Source organism: Heloderma suspectum, chromosome 1, assembly GCF_057233095.1.
Source record: "Heloderma suspectum isolate Gila_16-S chromosome 1, 16-S_ref, whole genome shotgun sequence".
NCBI lineage: Eukaryota > Metazoa > Chordata > Lepidosauria > Squamata > Helodermatidae > Heloderma > Heloderma suspectum.
This window is the reverse complement of record NC_139458.1, coordinates 113391617-113407349: the sequence shown is the minus strand read 5'-3', so window position 1 is coordinate 113407349 and position 15733 is coordinate 113391617.

Below are 15733 nucleotides of genomic sequence, written 5' to 3'. Positions count from 1 at the left end.
TCACCAAGCTTTTGCTAAGAGGATTATTGCGGCTATTAACATATAACTCACCATCACTACTAAATCTCTAGGGATCTGACCTTCAGTATCACCCAGTATAGTTGTTGGAATTAACTGCAACTCATAGCCTATAATTTCTCTGATGCTGTATATTATCTTCTTCTTATCTTCTTAACAAGATCAAAATGCCACTATATATGGGCAAAAGTCCCTCTACCATTACACCTCCAGCACCCTTCTGTTACTTCTGGAAACATCCGAAAGATCCAGGCTGGTGTATAATACTGTATGTGTGTGTGTGTGTGTGTGTGTGTGTATATATATATATATACACACACACACACACACACACACACACATACAAACACATACACACACACATATATTATTTTATACAGGTTTTGTCTAGAAGTCACATTGAGTACATTCCTACAGATTTTTGAATAAACGTAATTCCATTGCTCCTCTGAGACTTTTATGTTAAATTCTCTTTTCCACCTGTTTCATTATCATTCATCTACATCTATATCTATCTATATCTTCTATACTTTGGACAATAATCCTTTCTATATGCTCAAGCTCAATAACTTCTCAAAAGAAGCATGAGACCTAACCATATCTATTCCCCGAGTGGCTTCTTGCATATAACTTCTAATTTGCAAGTGTTGGAAAAACAGAAGGCACAGATTAATATTTCTATCTGCCAGTTGGGCGTATGAAAAAAATGACTCCCTGGGAAATATAACCTTTAAATTTTTCTAAGCCACTTGCAAACCACACAGAGTAATCTCCCAGTTCTTTTGCTATCTGGAACCCCAAAACTGGGAATGGATGAACCCACCCGCACCCGGTATTGGTGGGCACCTGCTGAAGTGCTGCCCCCACTCAAGCCCCCCCCCCCCCCCGGACAGCCTGCACAGCCTCACCGAGCCACTCGCACTCACCCTGGATCCTGCCCACCATTTTGCCCTTTTCTGCTTCTGATATTGCATATATCAAGCTTTTCCAACCCAAATTGGCTCATATTTAAATATGCGCATTTTAATGACCCCCAGTTTTTTCTGTAAAAATAAGCTCGGCAACATGGTGGACGCTGGTGGACAGGTCCGAGTGAGTGCAGGAAACGCCCAGGGAGGCGCGAGCAGGGGCGAGTGAGGCCAGAGGCCCAGTGGGTGCAGTCCGGGGGTGCAGGTGTGTGTGGGGCAGACTGACAGACTCCTGGACCCAGTCGGGCATCCGCACCCTACCCAAAACTATTAAGTACTGGAGCAGGGAGGAAATATGTCTATGGCTCTTCCCCCACCCCAACTTTTGAGAACTGCAAGTCTGTTTATATGTGTCTGTATCCTCTCTTTCTCCTGTTGTGTATGCCACATCCATTCTCCTAGGAGTATATATATATCTCTGCTTATTCCCCAGTCCAAAGTGGGGTACCTTTAAATAGTCTGGTTCACTGTGCCATAGCCACTAATATAGCTGCTTGGTGATAATATATAATAATAGGGACTGAAAGTCCTTCTCTAGCTCTCTCCTGTTACAATATTTGTGATCAAATCCTTGCCTTTTTATAGATAGATAGATAGATAGACAGACAGACAGACAGACAGACAGACAGATTCCTAACTAAATTTTATTTAAATACCTTCATGGAAACTTAATTAGCAATGCAAGGAAGAAAAATACAAATCTAGGCAAAATTTTCATCTTAACAATTGCAATTCTCCCCAGCCATGAAACAGGCAATTTTGTCCACTTCTTGAGATCCAGTACAGCTTTACTCAACACTCTCATACAATTAGCCTCAACTGGATTATATAAATTATCCGAGAACATTATTCCCAAATATTTGAACACTCTCAGTTTACAATTCGAGCCTGTTATGAATTTAATTTCCACTTTTTGCTCCCTCTCCATATATAACGATAATATTTCAGATTATCCTGGGTTCATTTTATATGCAGATGAATTACCAAATTCATTTATTGCGCAATCCTATGCATGTTTAGATAGAAAAACATCCTACAACTCCCAGCCACAAGGATTGCGCTTAACTTTTTTTTTTTTTAGAATTCTAGCTGATCTTATAGGGTCGTGCAATAAAAAACCAGCATCTTCTGCATAAGAACTTGTGGTTCAAAAACTCATCTCCAAGTTCTATACAGTAGTAAGCTCATATCTAGCAGGTTATCCCCTCCTACCAGCTTCAATTATGTTCCTACAGACTGGAAAAGAATCAGCCTCAGCCATTAGCAGGCAGCCAGCTTGGCACAGATAACTCTCATCTCAGCTCTAGCTGACAAGGAGACTAACCTTGAGGCTTATCTACCAGCCTCGAGTGCACAGCATCAACAGAATTGGCCCTGGGAATTAGTGAAAAGGCATATTTATTTATTGATTGCATTTATATCCCGCCTTTTTTCCTCCAAGGAACTCAAGGCAATGTACATGATCCTCCTCCTTCCTCCATTTTATCCTCACAACAACCCTGTGAGGTAGGTTGGGCTGAGAGTCTGTGACTGGCCCAAAGTCACCCAGTGAGCTTCCATGGCCGAGTGGGGACTAGAACCCGGATCTCCCAGCTCCCAGTCCAGCACTCTAGCCACTACACCACACTGGCTTAATATATATAATGAGCTCAATAAAAAGGCCCAAACAGAACTCTAGCCATGGACAAGAGAATTTGTGCACCATGAACTCCTTGAAATACCAATGGTTTTCTGCATTTCCACTACAGCCCATTACTATATTTTACTGCTGGGGGTGAATGGGGAGAGACATTATTTAGATTTTCTGTGTCAGGCACTGAAAACTGCAGAGGGGTTTCAGTGCCAACAAAGTGGTTTCAGACACACTATTACAACAGTGCCCATCATCTTCATGAACATCCATTATTATTGGCACTGTGGTTGTTCATTACTAATTTTATTTTACCACCTCATGGCTAAAAGTAAAAAAACAACAACCCCAAAAATTGTTAGATGGCATCACAGTCCATATTTTCCTATTCTATTTCCTTTCTAAAAGATGAAACTCTTGATCGGATTTCTGGTGAAGTCACTCCACTATACATTCTCTGACTTAATGTCAATCTTCACCCTCTCAGAAGGTTTTAAAACCCATATGAAGGGCTTCTACTCAGAAAACACTGTGGATGATGATGATGATAAGGATGAGGATAAAATGAAATAAAGGGATATGGCCCTAAGCAGCAAAGCAGACTTTAAAAGTAACTTGTTTGTTCAATTTCTGGCACTTTTGTGTTACAGAACTTCATTATTCAGTAAACCTGTCTTGTGGTGGCAGATCTCAAACAAGTGAAATAAGATTTTATTAGCTTTGGACAACATCTTGGCACATGGATCTTGGGAAGAAGCTCAAATAAATGAGCTCAGTGGTGCCTCCAATTATTCTCCTGAAGCACTCAGTAACAAGAAATCCTGAGGCAGTAATGAGCTACCATACAGCTCTCAGTGCTAGACTACATGTCGTTTGACTTCCTCCAGACAGTCGGGCTACAAATTGAGCTCAGTACTATCTGGTTGTGACTTTTTTTACCAGTTTGAAAAACAAACATATCATCTTAAATCATTTGCTCCTTTGCCAAGTTTAGACAGATGATTCATTTTTAGGCATGGTCTGGTTGCTGGCTTTTCTTATGGATTTGGAATCCCCTCATGGCCTAGTTACCTTGTAACAAACAGACTGGAAATGTATCTCTCAGCACTGTGGCCTTCTGGTAGTGGTAACCTGTTTCATAAAGTGCTGCTGCAGTAAAATCCTAAACAGTAACCACAAACAAACATGCACAACAAAATAATGGGCTCAAGTTACAGGAAGCCAGATTCCGGGGGAACATCAGGAAATACTTCCTGACTGTTAGAGCAATATGACAATGGAACCCATTCCCTAGGGAGGTGGTGGGCTCTCCCACACTGGAGGCCTTCAAGATGAGGCTGGACAGCCACCTCTCAAGGATGCTTTGACTTGGATTCCTGCATTGAGCAGGGGGTTGGACTCGATGGCCTTGTAGGCCCCTTCCAACCCTACTATTCTATGATTCTATGAAAGCCTATTTAAATATGAATTCAACAGTGTGAAGTATAGGACAGCTGTTATGTCTTCGATCATTGCCGCACATCGAGATGGATCAAGGTTAAGAATGTAAACCCAGCAGCTGGTGATTCTGGAGCTTTTCACTTCTATGGGAAGAAGTAAATATTATTGGTTGATATGAAGGACACTTCACTAGTAAGACAGTAAAAGGAATTCTAATGAATTTGCCTGTCATATGTCTTGCTCTCTGCTACCATGAAACAAACTATAAATATTTAAGAGCTAAACTGTAGGCAGACTTGGCACATTGACACTCAACGGCCACACATCACTGGGATTTCTGTGTAAGAGAGCCACTGTCCAGGAAGAAAAACTGCTCTGGTCAACAGATGTTAATACTTTGAGCTAAAAGGTAAGAAGTACCCATGTGCGTGTGTGTGTGTGTGTATGTGTGTGTGTGAATACAGAGGTTGATTTGTACAATGGATAATCTGTCATTTGCTTTTACAGGAAGACAAGAATAGGTGCAGAATGCAGCCAAGAAAAATCTTGAGGCAATCGATGTTATGCTTCTTTGTGGATTGCTAAATATTCAATGTGCAACCTTGAAATAGACCAGACAGGTGTTCACTGCTGAAGAAACTACAACAACACAGAATTACAGAAAACATAATTCCACAAATATCTAAACTCCCTTGGTGGGAAGCTGCAGAAAAGGAACATGATGAGTAAAATCATATAGTAAAGTTTGATATATATAATGTAGATTTTCTATGCATTTTGCCTCTGGATATCTTAGTGGAACCTTCAGAAAAAAAGAAGTCGAAGTAGACTGTGTAATGCAGGAATGAATGATTGATGACATTAAAAGCAACTAGAAAACTAGAGGAGTGCTGAGGCTTTGTAAAATGTTGCAGGGAAAACTATTCCCCGTGGCAGATTCAGTGTGGGAGTGCATGCTCAGAAGTAGTTTGCAGTATCTTATTCTATGATTAATACAAGTTGAAGGTGCTATAGTAATTACTGAGAAGAGCACACTATGTTGTGTAGAAGCATGCAAGCTTATCAAAATCGGAATGGTTTATTTGATTTTGTAGATGACACTGATTATCTAGATTCTTTTCAGTAGGATTATATGTCACCTTAAACATATAATGTATTTTTACTCTTAATGCATAGGTCACTATAAATTCTCTGCAAAGGTTAATGAGATGAATATACTGTTGGTAGCCAGAGCTCTGTCAAGTCACCCTCACAGGATGCGGAATTAGTTTTGTTAACAAACTCTAATTGTATCACATTAATCCATATCCAGCCCTCCTACTTTTTTCTCTTACCACGCAGTACAGTTTGCCAAGATCACTTGCTTTATCCTAATATATGGGATGACAGGGATATACTGGATACAGTGGACTAGACTGTAGTGTTTTAAATCAGGAAGTGCAATGAGCTCTGGGCCTCATGCATGCCTCACAGTGAATGACATCCAATAATTTATTTCTTCTTTTACAGCTTTCAGGCCTTCTCTTGTTTCCTTTCCAAAGTTCCACCAGATCATTACCTTTACATTGCGTTCACCTATCTGTTTGAGAAGTTGTGGGTCTCTTCCATGTATATATTGCCATGAGGGAACTACTTAGACAGGCCACCAATCTGAATAACTTTATAGCTTCATTGAGGAACGGAAAGGCAGGACATAAATATTTTAAGCAATATATGAATAGTCAAGGATACGTGTATGTGCATTTGATCAGTGACTGACAGTTGGGGTTGCTTTTCTTCTTAAAGGGACTGGTTCCTTCAGAAACAATAACCTGCTACCTTTAGTTTACATGGGCCACTATTCATCACTGTTCCTATGTTTCTATTTTACAAGGTCCAATGGAAGCATTCCTAGTACCACATGAAAGGTTCCGCCCAAAAGTCGTTTTATGTGTTATTCAAACAATAATGGCTGAAACCCACACATCATGAGGATGAGTCCCATCATTTGAAGAATCTTCATGCCAATCAAACAGCATCCCTGAGCAGCTTCCAAACTTGATAGGCTCATGCCTAACCAATCCCTTGTAGATACATTTGGAATGGCTCCATTTGGCATCTATAACATTTGAATTGGCCCTCAGACAATTGACAAAATCTCTTGAAGAATGACTTTAATGCTCAAGATTAATGTTCTTAGGTTTGTGTTTATGTTTCTGCTTGCAGTTTATGGCCTACTTCTGTTTTGCATTGCTTCAGGGTTTCATTAAAATCTTTGCACTCCTCTAGTTATTGTAAAGGTTTATGTTGTTGTTGTTAAGAATACTTTTTGTATTGTGACAGTGCCTTCTATAGCTTCAGTAGCACTTTTACTGTAATGGGTGGGAAAGATGTTCCGTAAATCAGACAAGAATAATACGACTGTCTTGTCCAGGATTCCTAGCACATATTGAGCCTGAGGGATTTCTGCTTGCATTTAAAAGCCAACACAGCCCCAAGTGCTGTGTCTGTTAGAGACTTGACAGCTGTTAAGATGCAATGTGTAAGGGCAGCTGAGGATAACAGCGACATGGCAACCAATTCATCGTTCCAGTGTCAGATGTTCATCATCTGGTGGCTGGAGGAAAGAAGGTCAAATGAACAGGCTGTGATGTTGACTGTTGAACATGGATGTGACTATAGCCCTGGGTTTTGAAGATGAATATATCCTGCCATTAAGTCAGGCAAGACGTCATACTTTCTTTCTACAGCTCTCGGCTTTGGAAGCGTCTTGTAAAAGTCTCAGATTCCTGCAGCTATAAATACTCTGCTAAGTGTGTGAATATATATATATATACACATACAAACAGTAAAACAGCCATATAGTGGTATAGTGAAGCCAGGGCTCCCAGGGATGCTGCACGAAGACTTTTTGATTAGCCGGGACACTGGCATTGTCTGCCATCTCCCTCAGAATTCTCTGTTCCTTCTGAGTTTAACGTCAATTCTCACAGTAGCTAGCTGGAAATGAATTTTCCCAGCAACAATATTTCCTGTTGTGTTCTGACAGCAATTGTGGAAAAATGGAACCAGAATATGCATGTACACAAACATATTTAAACACCTATGTACATGCCTCTTGGAAATTTGGGCTTACCATGTTTCCTCAACACATGCACACGGGTGTTTGAAGACTTGTATACATGTGTATTTTCTTTTCCAGTCATCATCTGCATGCTGGGGAAACAGCTTTATACTACTGGAGTTTCCTGCAGTGCTGACCCTTGTTAAGGGTACAGATTAGTTCACTATTTTAATCTAGACACCGATAGTGCAGTATAATAAAGGAACAATAAGGGCTCCTTCATACGGAGCTTTTATCTTATGATTGAGATTGCTCCTTCACGGAGGTTTGCAGGCTCTTTACATGATGCCGTGACCCTGCTGTGACCCTCCAGGGCATCTCCTGCATTAAATGCCCTTTGTTCCATGTTTAAATAGATCATAGATAATGAGCTATCAAATTATCCCGCTGTGTTCCACTTGAGTTCCCTCCCTGAAAAAAGGAAAAGCGGCAAGAAGAGGTGCGAGATCAATGAGAGATAATGGAAGACTCAGATACGGGGAGAGGGAGCGAGGAAGGGAAGGGGGGAAAGGAAGCATGTGTAAAAGGAGTCAGTTGTGATCCTGTATTTAAAATAGAAGCAGAAAGCCCCATTTTAAATGCAGGATTTTAGGTTGGTGTAGAGATGCCCTAACAGGAGTGCATTACAGGCCTGCTCTGTGAGAAGAGTGAAGTTGCAGTTGATGGGAATAGTGGGCTGGTCCTTGCTTTCTTGGTGTGCCATGGAAGAAGCCATGTCAGTGGTTTCATATTATGTTTGGCCTTTACTCTGGCTGTCCTCCCATGACTTACAAAGGACCTCCTGTCTGCTCCTCACAAAATATAAAGGCTTTGCTCTACAGAGCATCTGGTTTGGAATGGAGCCAATGAATCCCTAACCAAAACAGCAAACCTCTTTGGCTTCCATGAGCCAAAATGCAGCAGAAGAGTGCCAGAAGGTACCAAGGCTGGGCGGCAGGCGCTGGCGGAATGCTAGGGGCAGGCCATGCCAGGTAAGGGGAACAAGGGGGAGATGTGTAATATCTGTCCCCTGCTCCAGGCCTGTCTAGAACCAAAGGAAGGCTGGGGGAGGCGTGACCCCATCTTCTGGCCTTCGTTTGCTGCTCTGCAATGCCAGGTCTGCTACCCAGAAAACCTCCCTCATCCATGATATGATCCAGGATGAGGGTGCAGACCTGGCATGTATTATAGAGACCTGGCTGGCTGAGGCTGCTGCTCCAGCTCTAGCGGCCGTGTTCCCAGCCGGATTTTTGTATGCACAGCAGCCGAGGGCTGGGGATCAGGGAGGGGGAGTGGCTGTTAGCTACCAGGAGTCCTTGGTCTTCACCAGACCCCCTCTCCAGGAGACCAAGGTTGCTGAGTGCATGTACTGGAGGGTGGGCCCGAAGGGCAGTCTGGGGATTCTGCTTGTGTACCACCCACCCTGCTGCACAACTGACTCCCTGGCTGAGGTGCTTGAGGTGGTCTCTGATGTGCATGTACAGTCCCCTAACTTATTGGTGTTGGGGGACTTCAGTGTACATTCAGAGGCCATCCTCACAGGAGCACCTCGGAACTTCAGGGAGACCATGGCTTCCTGGGAGCTGCACCCTATTCCAACTGGGCCCACTCATGTAGCCGAAGGAGCTGCACTGGTTACCAGTTGTTTTCTGGGCCAAATTCAAGGTGTCACATGTCTGCCAATTCACATGTCTGCTTTTGCGTTGATAAAGGACTTCATGAGGTCCTCACTGTTGTGGCTCTGTGTATGGAGGCTTGGCAGCACCCCTGTCAGGGTGGACACTGAGCCCATAGAATCCCAGAGTAGTTCTGATTCTGAGGAAGAGCAGTCGCTCCTGGGAGGGGAGCGCGCTCCCCTCCCAGGAGCAACTGCTCTTCCTCAGAATCAGAACTACTCTGGGATTCTATGGGCTCAGTGTCCACCCTGACAACGCCCAAGAGTCCTCCCTGAGCCCAACGCGGTATTGGTCGTTGGTCCAGGGAGGACCCTCAAGAACCCCTGATGTTTTCTCCAAACTCAAGGATTCAGCCCTTCCATCAACCTCAGCCTCCAAGAATGGCTGTCCCAATTCCCCTCAGGTCCCTCAGCCATGTAAGAGCTTAAGGTTATAGAAATGAGCATGGGTCAGTATCCAGTGAAGGTGGAGCTTCTGAGGGACCTGCGTTGACCGGCCTTCGGTTGCTGCTAGTCCCTCGCTGCAACAACAGCTCCTTCCAGGAGAAACTACCCAGCCTAGCAGCTCCTGCAGAGTGCTGTCCAGTGTGCTACCAGTCTCTGCCTTGCTGTGTTCTGTCAACTGAATGTGACCTTCGCCTTGCCAGTCATAGCGTCCTTCTACCAGAGCCTCCTCGAGTGCCCAGTTGACTGCCCACTTCCCCCAGGACCCAATCCCAAAGCTAGGACACGCATCACCTGTTCAGGTAGGGAGCTGTTTGCGTGAACTTGGCTTTATGTAAAACAAAACAAAAAATACATCTAAAAGTCACTTTTAGTCACGGCGGCGGCGGCGGGGCATTACCAACATATGGGAAGAAGGAGCAATCCTGTAGCAGCAGTGAATGCGTCTGATGAATGCAATCTAGGAATTTTCTTGTGTGAGGCCTAATAGATTAATATGTTACAAGAGTCCCTGTTGGATTCAGACTAAGCTTAATACATTCAGGCAACGCACGTCCTGAGGGCTGCATGCACCCCCCCACACACACTTTTAATAAAGAAAAATAAATCCCCACCCCCACCAAAAGCTGAAAGTAACCCTTGGCTACAGGCTATATAACAGCTATGGGAGTGCCCAAACGGCCAAATTTAGCTGGTTTGCATGCTACATTTGGCTCTCTCCATAGCTGCTACGGAGAACCAAGAGTTAAGTTTATCTTGAAGACAAGCTAAATTTAACCTGTAGCACTCTGTAGCACTATGGAGAGATTTGGCACTGAACTTTTAGCAGCAAACCAGCAATGTCAGCCCTTCTTTTGCTTGGGGTGGGGACACCCCACCAACTACAGCCCAGGCTGGGGTCCAGGGGATGAAAAGTTCCCCCAGACCTCTGGAAACTGCCCACCCCTCACTCTTGGTGCAATTTTATAGTTCCTTGCTTGCTTACAGCCACAAACAGATTATTCTTCTTTCAACAATTGCCCCTTTCCTGCAAATCTAGGAGAAGTCCTGAGGTAGTCTAAACTGTGATTAGCCCATTGCGTTCTGAAATCCTGGCCTGGATTAAGGAATGAATCTGCCACAAACATTGCAGGCAGGTGGCTACATCTTGACTCTAAATATATCCGTGTAGCACTAGAGATGGTTTAGAATTGGGGGTGGGGGGTCAGTTGTCAGAAAGCAACCAACTCTTCCATCTGGGCAAACTCAGGAAAATATGAACTGAACCAAATCCCCCTCCAAAGTTTGGCTCAGTTCATAAACAGTTTTGACTCGATCCCATCTATCCAGACCAACTCTGCCTGATTTCCTTCCTCTTCTCCCTTTCCCAAACTTATCTCAAACTTCTTCCAAGAGTTCTCTGAGAAAACCAAGCAATTACAAGGTTAAGCCCATCACTACTTATTACTGTATAAAACACCCTTTACATTGGTAATGAGCATGAAAACCATAAATAAGACAGTATTTTTAATATGCAGAGTGATCTTTATTTGGTACTGCCTTGTCTGTAAACTAGATGATGAATTCCCATTTGAGAGGAGTAAAATGAAGCTTTGAGTGCTCTGTGTGTCACATCCTGCAGCAGGTTAGCATTGTGCGTTAGTCATCCACGTGTCAGAGGTGCACTCTTGGGGTCAGCATAGGCAGTGGGGGTGTGGGAGGCAGCCGATTTACCATCACATCTTATCAGCAGTGGTAGCTCTAATGGCTTTTTCACATGGAGCTTTTATCTTGCTATTGAGATTGCTCACTCACGGAAGTTTGTGGGCCCTTTAGATGACATCATCAACCTCCAGAGCATCTCCTGCGCTAAATGACCTTTATGCCATTTTTTAAAAGATCGAAGATGGTGAGCTATCAAATTACTGCACTTGAGTTCTGCTTGAGTTCCCTCGTGAAAAGAGGAAAAGCTGCAATAAGAGGAGCTAGACCACAGCGCCATCCAGCGGCTGGATAATGAAACATATGGAACACTCAGATAAGGGGGAAAAGGAGGGGGGAAGGAAGCATGTGTCAAGGGAGTCCGTCATGACCCTGCATTTAAAAGGGAAGTAGAAAGCCCCATTTTTAAATGTGGGATTTTAGGCTGGTGTAGAAATGCTCTAAAAATCCACAAAAGTAACATCATCAATGATGTATACCTGTTCTATGTCCTGTCCCCACATATTTCTGATGTCTTGTGAAGGTCGAGAAGATACAATCATTATTCTTCTAGTTAGGCTAGAAGAACTTCAGAATCTCTCCATATCTAACTCTTTTGTTTACTTGTTTCTATAGTGCTTATAATTACATTATAAGCACTATAGAAACAAGTAAACAAAAGAGTTAGATATGGAGAGATTCTGAAGTTCTTCTAGCCTAACTCCACAACCCAGATGAAGGATCCTGTTCACATTAGCATCTGCCCAATGTTTTTATCAGTATCCCTGTGCAAGATCAACTCACTCTGCTCTTTCTGCCTGAGATATATTTTAAACTTGGGCAAGCAGTGATGTTCTTGGCTAGTGGCATCTGCAAGAGCTGCACTCTGCCATTCTGTGAGAACTCCAGGATGGACACATAAGGTACAGGAGGCACAGCTGTTTTCTGTAGAAATTAAATTAAAATATTTTATAGAGTATTGATTTGCCAATGGAGTTATAGAAACAAAGACTCCCTTTTAAAGGCCTCTGGTAATGCCTTTCAAAATCTGTGGCTCAAACTTGCATAATTTTTGTTTCTGAGTAGAATGGAGAAACAGAGATTTAATAAACTCAGAACAATGATCAGTAAGGTAAGGTCCCATGGCAAGCGACTCTAATGAGAAAAGGAGTCCAAGATGGATGGGAGCTTTTAAAAAAGGAAATTCTCGAGGCACAATTACAAACAATTTTGACAAGAAAGGCAGAAGACAACAGAAGAAGCCAATGTGGGTTCACAAAAAGCTTAGAGAAGACCTGAAAACAAAAAAAGGACACATATAGGAAGTGGAAGGAAGGCCAAGCGCCAAAGGAAGAGTACAGGCAGGTAGCACAGAATTGCAGGGATGGCGTCAGGAAGGCTAAAGCTGAGAACGAGCTGAGGTTAGCGAGGGATGCTAAAAACAACAAAAAGGCTTTCTTCAGCTACGTGCATAGTAAAAGGCAGAGGAAAGAAATGGTGGTTCAGCTATTAAATAAGGATGGCAAAATGATAACAGATGACAAAGAAGAGGCAGAAGTGCTCAATGCCTACTTTGGCTCAGTCTTCTCCCCAAAGAGGGTCTATGACCCCCCTGGCAAAGGTGAAGTACAGGCTGAAGGGGCAAGGTTGCAGCTTGAGATTGATTGATTGATTGATTTATAACATTTCTATCCCACCCTATATCATTAAGATCTCAGGGCGGCATGCAGATAAAATCAATGTAAACAGTGTAAAACAAATAATTTAAACACATAAAAACACATTAAACTATTAAATAAGCTAAAACCAGTTAAAATCTAAAACAATAAAACAGTTAAAACAATGTGCTAGGGAATGCATTTAGCCCTCAAAGGCTTTGTTAAAAAGCCACATTTTTACTTGGCAGTTGGCACCAAAACGAGATGAATGTCTGTGCCACTTGGGCCTCCAAGGGGAGGGCATTCCTTAACTGGGGTGCCACAGCATAGAAGGCTCTCTCCCATGTCCCACCATAGTGTATGCCTCGTACTGGTGGGACGCAGAGGAGGCCCCCTACAACAGATCTCAGTTCTTGGGTAGGCATATATAAGGAGAGGCGCTCCCTCAAATATCGAGGTCCCAAGCCACTTAGGGCTTTAAATGTTATCACCAAAACCTTGAATTCTGACCGGAAGTGTATTGGTAGCCAGTGCAATTCCTTTAAAACTGGTGTAATATGGTTTTGATGAGGTGTTCCGGTCGCAGTCTAGCTGCTGCATTTTGCACTAGCTGCAACTTCCGAGTCGTCTTCAAGGGCAGCCCCACGTAAAGTGCATTGCAACAGTCTAATTGGGAAGTTACCAGCGCATGCACTACTCTGGCTAGGTTATTGCTGTCCAGGAAAGGCCGTAGCTGGTGGATCAGCTGAAGCTGGCCCCAAGTACTCTGGGCCATGGAGTCCACCTGGGGCTCTGGTGACAGGGATGGATCTAGGAGTACTCCCAAGCTATGCACCTGCTCCTTCAGGGGGAGTGCAAACCCATCCAGGACAGGTCGCTTACCCAATTCCCAGACTCGGGAGCCACCAATCCACAGAGCTTCCATCTTGTCAGGATTTAGCTTCAGTTTATTGGCCCTCATCCAGCCCATTATAGCTCCCAGGCACTGGTCCAGCACCTTCACCGCCTCAGCCGACTCTGACGACAAGGAGAAATAGAGCTGAGTATCATCAGCGTACTGGTGACACCCCACCCCAAAACTCCTAATGACCTCTCCCAATGGCTTCATATAGATGTTGAACAGCATGGGGGGGGGGGTAGAATAGAACCCTGTGGCACCCCACAGCTTAAAAGCCATGGGGAGAACAGGAATTCCCCAATACCACTCTCTGAAATTGGCCCTGCAGGTAGGAGCAGAACCACTGTAGCACAGTGCCCCCAACTCCCATCCTGCAGAGCCGATCCCGTAAGACACAATGATCAATGGTGGTAAAAGCCTATGAGAGATCCAGGAAGATCAACAGGGTAGAACTCCCCCTGTCTTTCACCCGGAGTAGGTCGTCAGTCAGAGCAACCAAGGCTGTTTCAGTGCTGTACCCTGGCCTGAAACCAGACTGAAATGGGTCCAGATAATCAGTTTCCTCGAAGAATGTCTGAAGCTGCCCAGCCACCACACGCTCAAGCACCTTGCCCCCAAAGGGGATATTAGCGATGGGGCAATAGTTCTCACACACCTCTGGGTCCAGGGAGGGCCTCTTCAGGAGAGGGTGCACTACAGCCTCTTTCAAGGCAGCAGGAACCACCCCCTGACATTTACCACTCCCTGGACCCATCCAGCCAATCCAGACTACTCTGATCTCATTTGTTGATCAGGTAACCTCCCTTGTGGACTGTGGGAATGCTGTGGACATAATATACCTCAATTTCAGCAAAGCTTTCGACAGAGTGCCCCAAGATCTCCTGATGAGCAAACTAGCTCAAAATGGGCTAGATGAGACAACGATCCGGTGGATCCACCATTGGCTACAGAACCAGACTCAAAGAGTGCTTGTCAATGGGATCTTCTCAAACTGGGGAGTGGTTACAAGTGGGGTACCGCAGGCCTCAGTCCTGGACACAATGCCCTTCAACATTTTTATTAATGGCTTGGATGAGGAGGTGCAGGGAATGCTGATCAAATTTGCAGATGACACAAAATTGGGGAGGATAGCTAATACCCTGGAAGACAGACACAAAATTCAAAGTGATCTTGACAGGCTGGAGTACTGGGCAGAAAACAACAGAATGAAATGTAATAGGGACAAATCCCAAGTTCTGCACCTAGGAAAAAGAAACCAAATGCACAGTTACAAGATGGGCAATACTTGGCTCAACAATACTACAAGCGAGAAGGATCCTGGAATTGTTGTCAATCACAAGCTGAATATAGGGATGGCAGAGAAATCCGCCACGGACTCCAGTGAGGCCAGATTCTTTGGGATCCCGGAGTCCGTGGCGGAATGAAGCAATCCTACCCGCCACCCCACGGAATCCCCCCTCGGGATAGACCTACCTGGTGGTGGATGCGGCAGCGGCGGATGCGGTGGTGGATATGGTGGCGGTGGTGGCTCTGGCTCCTCTTCTGGCCGCTGCCGGGCTGCTGCGGCTGCAAATGGCGGCCATCGTAGTGGCCACCATTTCCGTGGCTGCCTTTTGCCGTGATAGGCTACCTAAATACTTATGTAGCCTATCACGGCAAAGAGCAGGGGCGCAAATGGCAGCCGCTACACCATTTGCGCCCCTGCTCTTTGCTGTGACAGGCTACATAAGTATTTACGTAGCCCATCACAGCAAAAGGCAGCCATGCAAATGGCGTAGCAGCTGCCATTTGCGTCCCTGCCTTTTGCCGTGATAGACTACATAAATATTTACGTAGCCTATCATGGCTTAATGCAAGGACACAAATGGCGGCCACTACAACAGCCACCATTTGCGGCCACAGCAGCCCGGCAGCAGCCAGAACTCCGGCTGCGTCCAGCCCTGACTGGCAGCTCCGCGGAGCTGGCTGGGGAGGATTCCTGGGGGAGGGACGGAGCGCCTCCCCCGCACCGCAGATGCCCCAGAATGGGGCAAGGTAGGGGCTTTGTACATCCCTAGCTGAATATGAGCCAACAATGTGATGTGGCTGCAAAAAAGGCAAATACTATTTTGGGCTGCATTAATAGAAGTATAGTTTCGAAATCCCGTGAAGTACTAGTTCCCCTCTACTCAGCACTGGCTAGGCCTCATCTTGAGTACTATGTCCAGTTTTGGACACCACACTTTAAGAAGGATGCAGAC